Below are 12114 nucleotides of genomic sequence, written 5' to 3' on the forward strand. Positions count from 1 at the left end.
GCGTTCGACAGTGTAAAATAGTGTATAAAATATTGGGAGGGACGGGTAACATACAATGTGTACAAGAGCCAAGAGGTAGTAATGAGAATGGAAGATCAAGAACTAAGTGCTCCGATTAGGAGTGTAAGACAGGGATATCGTCTTTCGCTGCTACTGTTCAGACTATACATCGAAGGAGCATTGATGGAAATAAATGGGTGCAATGATGGTAGGTTCAAATGAAATGAAATGAAAATCCAAGGCAAAAGGAAATCAGTGATAAGATTCGATGATGACATTGCTATCCTCAGTTAAAGTGAATGGGTCTTACAAGTAGTGAGAAGTAACAGAAATGAGAACAGCGAGAAACGTAACATTAGGATAGGTGATGAAGAAATAGATGAATTTAAACAATTGTGCTACTTAGGCAGTAAATAACCCAAGACGGAGGGAGCAAGGAGGACATCAGCAGCAGACTAGTACTAGCATTTAGGGCATTCCTAGCGAAGAGAAGTCTACTAGTATTAAACATAGGCCTTAATTTGAGGAAGATATTTCTGAGAATGTATGTTTGGAGTACAGCACTGTATGGTAGTGAAACACGGACTGTGGGAAAACTGGAGCAGAAGAGAATCGATTCATTTGAGAAGTGGTGCTACCGATGAATCGTGAAAATTAGGTGCACTGATATGGTGAGGCATGAGGAGAAGAAAGGAGTGTAGGGAAAATACAGACAAAAAGAAGGGACAGAATGGTAGGACAACTGTTAAGACATCAGGGAATAACTTCCATGTTACTAGAGAGTGCTCCAGAGGGCAAAAACTGTAGAGGATGGCAGAGATTGGAATAAACCCAGCAAATAACTGAGAATATAGGTTGCAAGTGCTAGTCTGACAAGGGGACGGGGTCCGGGATTTGTCCGAAATTTTGTGTGATGAAAGAGGACCCCTAACACATGTGGTTAAAATATTAGGGCGCATTACTCGGAAAATCCCGAGAAAAATCGATCCAAAGATTCTTATGTGCCATATGAGTATAAAATGTTAGTATATTGCCGAGCCACCAGCTGGCCTACATGGTAAGCGGTCAGACCCTTACGCCAGAGGTCGCAGGTTCGACTCCTCCTCCGCCGGCACATTTTTTTCTTCTATTGCTTGCAAAATTGCACCGCGTTATTACAGGAGAATAGTGAAATTAATTCCTGGGGAGAGTGTATAAAAATTCATTCTATAATTCACCATCAGTTATCGTCACCAATAATCCGAGAAGTAATTCAATATGGCTGGTTCGGCTCAAAATTATCAGAAACTCAAAATATTTTCGTAAATGCTAATGGGGCATATTTTTGTACAGATTTATTGCAAACGCCCTGTGATTGTAAAAAATCCGATTTATATGTTGCGCAAGATGTTGCAAAAATTATTGCTTTGTTTGTTTTTACGATAATTACCACTGCGGTTCTTGTTTGTAATTATTATATGTATAAAAGTATATGTTTCCCAATCGAATTTGTTAATCTGATTAAAAACCCAATGATTCTCCTTATATACTTAACAATGAAAAATGGGAAACCCACCGCCATAGATTGTGTTCTTGGACAAAAAGAAAATAACTTTTATTCAATAATGTAACTAATTTGTTAAAAGATAATATAGGATTGGGAAACCTTCTGAATATTTGGCGGAATAACAAAAGAAAATGAAACAGAAGGAAAAAAAAGTGCCAGAGGAGGAACAGTACCCGAGACCTCTGGCGTAAGAGTCCGATCCCTAAACATCTTTCTTTTCTCAAAAAAAAAAAAAAAAAAAGTCTCAGTTTTGTTCGTTGTATCTGTTCGGGGCGGACGCCGCACGACACGCGTTTCAGTTCGTGGTTGATCCATTAACTCAGTTTTCTTTATTACAGAGGGCAGCTAGCCGTCTGACCGAACACGCTGAGTAACCGTGCCGGCGGTCTAGGTCAGATGGCAGCTCGGCAATGGACTATCATTTTATACTCATAAGGCACATAAGAAACTTTGGATCGATTTTTCCCGCGATTTTCCGGGTAGTGCGTCCTAATATTTTAACCACGTGAGGTGTTAGGGGTCCTCTTCCACCACACCCCGTGCTCGTGCCGACTCATTGTGAGGTGAAGAGATCGGAACAGGATAGAAATTCGTGGCCGGCCGAGGCTGGAATGAGGGCTTGACACAAGTGATTCACTGGGTACTAGAGACGCTGGTATGGTCGTCTCTGTGTTGGAGGACATTCCGACAGTACCACCGCCCCAACCAACTGGTCAGATCCCGCGGCTGGCAGGTTGTGATGATGCCGCACACAGACACACACACACACACACACAGAGCACCCGCCCCCGCAGCCTCCGCTGCGGCCACGTCCTCGACCCCTGCCCCCGGCCACAAGTCCCTTCCCGCATTCAATTCCTCCGCTGCTACGCCGGCTGGCTGCCCGCACTTCGCAGACTCGTTTTCCGCGTTGCGCAACCCGCAGCTCATCCCATCCCGTCCCACGGCGGATGCAAGCCACTCCGTTATGCACGTCCGCCGCCTGTGTTCCCGCCTCGTCTTCCTTTTTCGGGAGCGCGTGAGGTCGGAGCGAGATAAGGCGGCGTCTCCCTGGGAATGACGTCAGCCACCTGTTTGCTGATACAGTGCCGTTACTGCACCTGCCACTGAAAGCTTCTTAAGGCACGGCGCAGTATCGCGTGGAAGCAAACGTCGAGTGCTAGAATGGACTGCCTTCATGCAGCTGCGATACGATCGTTTTTGTCAATAGTGCCAGTATTCTAACTTTACTATCTGATTTTTAACCCTTTAGTTACCAAATTATTTCTGGAAGTTGTAGACATTTTATGAACACTTTATTCGGCTAAGAAACCGTTCATAAAATCATAGTTTAAATCTTGAAAGTGAGAGTTTAGCCTACGAGTTTAAAAAAAAGTGGGAACTATTTTTTCCACCGAACTCTGGAGTAACTTCACTTGCTAATTTAAAAAAATGTATTTCCTTTATTTTTTAGTACAAAAAACATGTTAAACATTACATTTATATTTGTATTAGTTCATACTGTCCTTCGAGTTCACTAAGGTGATGTACTATGGAACTTACAGAAGCATGGTGCTACACGCAAAGGTACACGACAGTTGCCTCACATTAATTTTGTTCTCTTTTATTTGTTCTTGGTGCTACATTGGCTTCATCTTCTGTTTGTTGTACCTTTTCTAGGGAAATGAGTTCCAACTTTCTCGAGACAACTTCGTCTGGTACTCCAGACACATCTCTTTTTGATGTTTGAAAATGAACAGGCCTTCCTCTTCTCTTACGACTTGAGAAGCCAGAGATAAGCTGATTTGCCAAGTGCAATCTGAATGTTAGCTGGTCTGCTTCTGTCTTCTGTAGCTTCCACATGACGTAGGAATTGACAACTGCTAAATACACAAGAACAAAAAAAAAAAACAGTTTGTGCCACCACTTTCAGGAACGACGGCCTACAACATACCGTTCACGCAGCTGAGCAAAGCTATCCACTCCTCCCGTTATTTTATTATGCTCTGCCACAGCCAATGGGTAGAATACGTCACTTCTGCTTTCACTAACTTACCTTATAATATTTATGTAATTTTCAGTCAAATCCAGCAAATACACACGAATACTATCTCCCTCATAAATATAAAAGTAGATAAATACAACAGAGGTCACTTCACACGCAAAAGGAAAGCATACTATCCAAAAAACGCTGTAGCGGTCGAAACAGTGGCTCGTTTTTACGCGGGAAATGCGCTTCTGCATTGATTGACTCACAAGGTAGAAATACAACAGCTTTCGCCTAACCGTTGACAATCTACACATAGTTAGCACACTCTAACAGAGATGATAGCACAAGTTAGAAGTGGGAACACGGATTACCACTGAACTTACAGCGAAAACAAATAAGTGCGAACTATAGTTCCCACTGGTCACTAAAGGGTTAACTATAACATAAAAGACTGTTTAACGTTAACAAGAAATTTGATCCTACTTTCCAAGCGATTAAAGTGCAACAGTAATTCAATACATAAGACCAAATTTTATCCGAGAGTTGCTGTAAAAATAATTGGTTTTAATTACGTAGAATTGGATGTTGGATAAATAGGCCCATACTAACCTGTTGCACATAACCATCTTTTTATTCATTTCCGTACCACCAGTTTTTTAAATTGGCTTACAAAACCATGACAAAAGGTATTACAACTGTCACTGACTAACCCTGTATGTACGTGTTCTCTCGTGCATGAGCTGAAATTACACCGATGTGGAGGGAGCAGCCGCCGGAGTGTAAGTATATTCTTATCAATGAAAATTAATGCGAGTATTATGGACAATAATATTTTATCTTAATTATAGTTCCAAAAACTATTACAGAGCTACTGTAATGCACATTGATTATTTTTCAAAATATAAATACGTGTTTCCTACTCAGTGTTAAATAATTTACCTTCTTTCAGCTTCAAATTTACATTCTTGGTGTCTTTTAACAATCAAAAATTATCAGATTTTAAAGAAAAATGTAATTTCTTTACCAAACATGTTACGAATATCGTGTAGAGCAGTAGAAAAGTTTTCACTTCTATTTCGATTCACTAAAGGACTAGGAATACAATAAGGTTTAGGGGCCTCAATACCGCCCGCCGCGGTGGCCGAGCGGTTCTAGGAGCGAAGTCCGGAACCGTGCGACCGCTACGGTTGCAGGTTCCAATCCTGCCTCGGTCATGGATGTGTGTGATGTCCTTCGGTTAGTTAGGTTTAAGTAGTTCTAAGTTCTAGGGGACTGATGGCCTCAAACGTTAAGTCCCTTAGTGCTCAGAGCCATTTTTGGGCATAAGTGACATATATATATATATATATATATATATATATATATATATATATATATATATATATGAATCTTTAAAATTAGGTAACAATGATATTAATTATACTTGCATGCAAGACGATGAATCAACAGTTTGCAGACAATGAAACATAAAAAATGCAATGTAGGTAGTAGAAGCTGGACCTGCTTGCTTTCTAACTTGTATCGTTTTCAACTCGATAAGTCGCATTACTGCGTTCAAAGAGTAACTGTAATAAAAAACTGGCAAATATTTACTGGAACACTTTACTGTCTGAAACAAGCAATTCGACTGCTTGCCACTAAAATTGCAACAGTATGCAAGAGACGTCAAATTGGCAAGAAGTGCAACGCATTCTTGGATATGCTAATGGTGAGCAATAAGCGCAGGAGAAGGAAGTTGGTAGTAACAATGCTTTCTGTATACAGGATGATTTTTTCCACCGTGTACAAACTTTAGGGCTGATCGATGAGAAGATACGGAACAAAAAACTTCTAGTGAACTTATGTCGGGAAGTGCATAGTTTCCATGTTAGAGACCATTTATTCAAAATTACTTTGTTACAGAGACTGCGGTCTAAAACGCGCTGTACAATGCAACCAGGTTTCCTTCTAGAGGGTGGTACTCTTCCTTATTTGTCATGCCATAGTGCCCTCTACTGCCATAGTAATTCGTAACAATGTGTCCGATTCACTTCTCTTGGCGACTCACCTTGTAGTGGATGTGATACAGAGTAGTACAAAGTGGTTTCGTATTCGAATCGAGAGCTTGCAGATACGGTGTTTACTTACGGAAAGGAAAACAACAACGGGCGGCGGGCAACAAGGTTGTATCAGAACACCTATCACCGCCGACAACAATCACAGCAGTAAATGTTTGCAACAGTGTTCCGCCGTTTGTCTAAGACAAGGTCGCTTCAGGAAGCAGGACATCATGAAGGAGGTACCCGAAATGTTCGGAAACCAGACTTGGAGGAAAATGTGACTAACGCTGCGGAATGCGATCGTCGTGTAAGTACCAGACAGTTGGTCCGTCAGTACAGCGTATGTTAGATGACAGTGTGGAACATTCTCCATGACAATTGTTACACGCTTATCACTTAACGCGAGTCTACGACTTACTAGTGAAAGACTTTCCACATCGGGAGCTGTTTTGTCACTGGTTTCTTCACCAGTCAAACACGATTAAGGGATTTGTGTAATCCACCCTATTCACAGATGAGGCCACTTTTACGCGGGATGGTACCTTCAACTTTCATAATAGTAATGTATGGGATAGTACGCAGTATGGTGACAGTGAATCATTAGCCGGAATGTGTGGGCCGCGATAATTGGCGTGCTTATTTAGGGACCAGTCTTCCTTCCACGTCATCTGACAGGCCCGAGCTATAGGCGTTTCTTGCGGGTGACTCTGCCTTCCCTTGTTGGAAGAACTACAGTTGATGATTCTAAGGGTTATGTGGCTGCTACATTATGGTGCTCCAGCCCACTTCGCCGTTAATATCGGGACGCACCTCAGTCGCGTCTTCCCTGGTCGATCGGGTCGAGATGCATGGCCTGCTCGTTTACTGGATCTCAACCCGTGCGGTGTCTGGTTAAAGGGCCGTCTCAAATGTATCGTGTATGCAGAGCCCCTTCCAGGTATGGAGATTCTGGAGCATCCTATTCATGCTGCCTTTGACACTGTTCGTATGCAGACTGGACGATGTGAACGTGTGAGACAGAACATGCCACGCCTCGTACAGGAAACCACTTTCAACTTTATTTTGGTGCATGGTACAGCGCGTATTAGAATGCAGTCTCTGTATCAAAATATGACAGTAAATGACCTGTAACATGTAAACCATGCACTTCTGGACTTGAGTTCACTAAATCTTCTTCGTTCCGTATCCTCTCATCGATCAATTCCTAGAGTCTGTACACAGTGGAAAAAATAACCCTGTATAAGGAAAAATTGAGCAGTGGGTTTTTCATTCAGAAACCACATATGAATGTTCGTTGTTCATGAGTAACTTGTGGTACGCTTCGTATGAGAAGGAGAAACGTCTAGCAGCACGTGCCAGAATGAATCAGACACCTGTACGCTCGTGGCTTTCCGGGACAGCACCAATTAGTTACTCAATACGGTTGCTCCCGTTGGTCTGGATGCTGGGACTGTCATGCGAATAAGGAGTCGATAGCTTCAGAAGGGCCAACCAACTCCATGCAGAATTTCGTCAGTCCCATACGACTACTACCACAAAATGAAATGATAATTAAATCAAGACTCTAAGCTGTCGACAGGCGTTGATATACATCAACGGGGACAGTTGAAAATGTGTGCCCCGACCGGGACTCAAACTCGGGGTATCCTGCTTACATAGCAGACGCTCTATCCATTTGAGCCACCGTGGGCACAGACGATAGTGCGTCTGCTGGGACGTATACCTTGCACGCTCCCCTTGAGACCGATATTCCCAACTTAATGTCCACACACTACATTCGTAGCGCCCCTTCTCAGTACACTCATTACTTGGCGCAGACAATCTTACCGGGTCCCGTAAGACTTCGGGCAATGCGTGTGCATCCAGCACAGGAGAATAAGGTCAATGGCCGGATAGCCTTAATTATATGAAGCTGGTATCTTTTCTTTCGTACATGTGCGAAAGAACAGATACCAGTTTCATACTGCCACAGAGGACAGAAGTATTCTTCGCTCTGTCGTGCAGGAACGTATAACCACGCCCAGTGTCTTCGTCAAGGAACATAATTTTTTGCAACGGGAGAAGTAGCAACATGGACGGCGAGACGACGTTTCGAGTACTACGCCGGCCATTTGTTGGATTGCCCCAGAGCTGTAGAATGGATATGCAAGTCGGTATGGTGCTCCTAGTGATAGCAATGCACACAGGAATGCCTTCACGTCTCTCTCCGGACGAGTCCTGATACTGCGTTTAGCTTCAAGACGGTCTTATCTGCCTGTGAAGGAGCCTCGGAGAGTGAAAGTTGCCAGATTTCGTTTCTCATCGCCATACATACCAGCACATGGTATGGGATGCTATTGGGGTGCATCACATGATCACCTGTAGGTCATATAGCGGGTAATTTGTGCATATGGCGTTACATTTCTGACGCGTTAAGGCCGATAGCGTATCCTATTTTCGAGGTTGTGGAGAGGTTGTTATTGTGTTGCCCTATCAGTACTCTCTCCAATTGTCTCACCCACAGAAAACATCTCTTCATGGATTGCTGAAAGAATGGCGCACCACTCCTGACCAGCCCCTACGACGGATAAACTCTGGCACTGAATTGAAGTCGCATGGAATGTATCCGTATCCGTCATCTGCTCTCAGTTGGGCTTGATACCGAGTAGGAATGGAGCCATTATTGCTGCAGGTGTTGGCAGCTCTGTGTACTAAATGCACACCTCCCCATCGCCTACAAATTTAATCAAGTATTCTTCCTACTATACCGGTAAATTTTGTTATTTGCTGTGAACTGATGAGAAACTACTTCCCAGAAGTAAGCAACAGTCCCAACTGGTGTCTGGCTTCGATTACACTGTGATCCTAGATGAACTGTACTGTGATATTAATATCTGATTGGTCACTGCATGTGGTAGATCACTGGTAAGAAATTCATACCTCACCGGAGCTTAAGGTGGATATGCGTTATTTTCCCCCAAAGAGGTATTTTGGACAGCATCCAGTATCTCTGAAAACTCGCACATGCGGTGATGTTACCACATCTCTGTACCTCTGGACGTAAACCGTGTTTTTCCCACCACTAATCTTTGGCAGATCTGCAAAGAAGGAGTACGGGGTATTATGTAGCATCGTCGAAGAGATTGTTAGAGAGGGAGCACAAGCTTGAGTTTGGACAGAGTTGGGGAAATAAATTAGCCATCTCACTTTCTTTGTGTTGGTATCAGTTTCAAGCAGTTTGTGGAAACCATATCAAATCTAATTCACGAAGAACGGATGGGAGTGAACCTCTGACTTCTGTACAGCGAGTCCACCGCCGTATGTTATGATTGCGACACCGCGCTTCTTAAGTGAATCCCGTCTAACAAGAAAGCTGCCCACTCTGCAACTGTCTTACCACTATTCTTGCGTCTATGCGATACCTTCCGGTGATTGAACCGGCTATTAGTTTTGGCTCCCGGCGAATGTACCATTCTGCGTAGTGGAACGAATTTCCTCCTGATGAGCACACTACCATTCTGAAAGTAGACGACACCAAAACTTTAAAGCAACACTTTGCTGCACAATGAGAATGGAGCCTCGTCTGATATATTTCTATATCTACATCTACATTTATACTCCGCAAGCCATCCAACGGTGTGTGGCGGATTGCACTTTACGTGCCACTGTCATTACCTCCCTTTCCTGTTCCAGTCGCGTATGGTTCGCAGGAAGAACGACTGTCTGAAAGCCTTCGTGCGCGCTCGAATCTCTCTAATCTTACATTCGTGATCTCCTCTGGAGGTATAAGTAGGGGGAAGCAATATATTCGATACCTCATCCAGAAACGCACCCTCTAGAAACGTGGACAGCAAGCTACACCGCGATGCAGAGCGCCTCTCTTGCAGAGTCTGCCACTTGAGTTTGCTAAACATCTCCATAACGCTATCACGCTTACCGAATAACACTGTGACGAAACGCGCCGCTCTTCTTTGGATCCTCTCTACCTCCTCTCTCAATCCGATCTGGATCACACACTGATGAGCAATACTCAAGTACAGGTCGAACGAGTGTTTTGTAAGCCACCTTCTTTGTTGATGGACTACATTTTCTGAGGACTAAGGCGTCAGAAACTTTTGCACTGTGAAATAAGCTCCTCATGCCAGCTTTCTGGCATTATATTGTAAGCTGCATCAGCGGAACGTAACGAAAGTGCAAACATGATCAAGACATTAAGCTTCTAATCATCTATACAGGATGGTTATAATTACACTCTCGCTGCTTGAGCCAGAGTAATATTTACCGCATAGGTATCTACCTTCATAGGAATCTTGTCCACACTGTACGTTGCAACATTTACGTTGTTATTAGCGTTAGCGACACGAGCTGCCGTTAGGCGTCGGTGCTGGTACGGCGACGTAAGACTGAAGCGCAAGTATCACTGTCCAGATAGTCAACATGAGTCTGGACAGGGTGAGTAGGGCTTCATGCATAGGGCTTTCGTATCAACAGAGCAGCGCTGCTGCTTTTCTGGAGTATAGGCGCACAAAAGGAATACGGAGACGTCCTCCTTCCACACCGGGATCGAAGAACATGGTTCGTAAGTTGGAATTAACTGACGATTCGGGAATTGCTCCTGGGAGGGTTCAACGTCAAATTGCGCCACAAATTGTAGATGAAATTACTGTTGCCATGGCTGAGCAAGGTGGATGCAATGTTCGGTTCTCGAGCAGCGTACGAGCTGTATCACCTAGCTGAACATTCCATTGTCCATCGTCCTAAAAGTGCCGCGAATAACTGTGAAACGTTATCTCTAATGCGGTTCCAGGCTACCGTGGATGCAAATGGTCGTCTCACTGAGCAACATTTGTAATCTGTAACGTAAACATGTTACGCAATTAACAAATTCTGCTCTCTCGTGTGGAAACTAAATGTTTTTCTTTCAACTGTTTGTTACATATTTCCATTCTGCATGTCTTTACAGATGTTTCTACAAAGTTTCATTGTCCTACACCACTCTTTTTTCTTCTTTTTTCTTGGATCCTCTCAAGTAGCAGATGTTCAATTATAGCCATCCTGTATTTGAATCGTGTTCGTGTTCGAATCAAAGTTTAGTGTTCCACTACTATTTCCGGAGAAATCTTGATCACCCTGTCTATTTCTTTTATCTTCGTACTCCGATGAGTTTAACCTTCGGAAACTACACCAGTACAGTTGCAGTACCATACTCGTTGCAGATAAAGTTCCACGATGAAGCTATGTTCTTGAAATACTAATTTTTTTCGATATGTTTCGCCTGGAGGTCAGCTAAGTTGCAGTCCCTATTAAGGCCCTATTGCCACGCATGCTCGAGTGCCCAGTTCACAAGTTAGCATGAAGCACTGATTTAGTGATCTCTGAGACATGTCTTACCGCATTTTCGCTGGACCAAGAAGTACACGAGAGCTCTGGAGCATTCTGATCTTTCTGATATGTGGGTTACGGAAATTCCTATTACGTTACACAGCACGCTCATTTACAAAGCGTGGAGGCGTCTTTCATTGCCCATTGTTAACATCCTGCACGTGGTAAATAGGCTGGATGACCATCTGGCCTTAACATAGCCTGGCATTTGATTGTCACACTGCACTTCCATAAACTCCTTTCAGTCCACTTACTTCCCATTAGGTACCGGAATGCTCTTGAATTTCTAACAAACAGTAATGATTATCAATGAGTACAGGTCTATTCAGTTAACCTCGAGCTGGTTTGTATATAACATTAAAATTCGTAAGGTCACCATATGGACGATTATATAGTTCCAGCAGTCAGGCACTATAAAGGGAAATCGCAGTTTACACACGAAAGACAGCTACAGTACGTGTCTAGGACCTACATTAACTAAATCATCTGTGTGGAGCCCACGTGACACTCAATAATGTAAATCGCGTATATAGAAAGAAGCTCAGCACGTGTCTTCGAATCTTCGTTTGATTCTGGTAGAGACAAAGATGCTTAAACAATTTTTAAAAATCGGCAGGCATCCGAAAAAGTACATGTGAAGTCATGAAGCTAATTATAATCTTTACAAATACCAAAACAGGGAATACTTGTCACAGGAAGTTATCCATAATCCTCGTTTATATAAAATACGTTAATTTTTATCTGTCGATTTCTGCTTGGATCAAGACAACTGGTTTCGGTTAATGTTGCCCATCTTCAGATCATGTGTCGTAGTTACAGAGTAACCCGTCCTGACGGAGCTATCAATTCACTCTCGCATACGGACATTTGGAAACAAAAAGTGATCGACTGACATAAAGTAAACCTACTTTGAAATATCTTTCTGCAATGAAGAAACTAGGAGTTCCTGTAGAAAGACTGCAACTAACCTATACGCAGTGGATTTTATGAAAATAAGGTAAGTGTTTAAGACACTGGACTAAATCGAGGCCCATCTGACAAAACAGGTTTATGTTTTCCTTGGTTCCCCCGAATCAATCGAGCGGAATGCTGGGCTGGTTCCTTTCTAGGAATATGGTTGATTTCTTTTGCCATCCTTGTCCGATTTGCACTTGCGTTCGCCTCTGACCATCTCTTTATCGATGGGACATAAAACCCTA

The 12114-nt window shown here is 43.1% G+C and overlaps 1 protein-coding gene across 1 annotated transcript in view; it reads left to right on the forward strand.

The window, feature by feature from the left end:
* The window catches only part of LOC126277955 (uncharacterized), a 1123821-nt gene that overhangs the window by 881444 nt on the left and 230263 nt on the right, over window positions 1-12114 (forward strand). The gene's annotated exons all lie outside the window — the stretch shown is intronic.

This window comes from Schistocerca gregaria, chromosome 6 (genome assembly GCF_023897955.1).
Source record: "Schistocerca gregaria isolate iqSchGreg1 chromosome 6, iqSchGreg1.2, whole genome shotgun sequence".
NCBI classification, from domain to species: domain Eukaryota; kingdom Metazoa; phylum Arthropoda; class Insecta; order Orthoptera; family Acrididae; genus Schistocerca; species Schistocerca gregaria.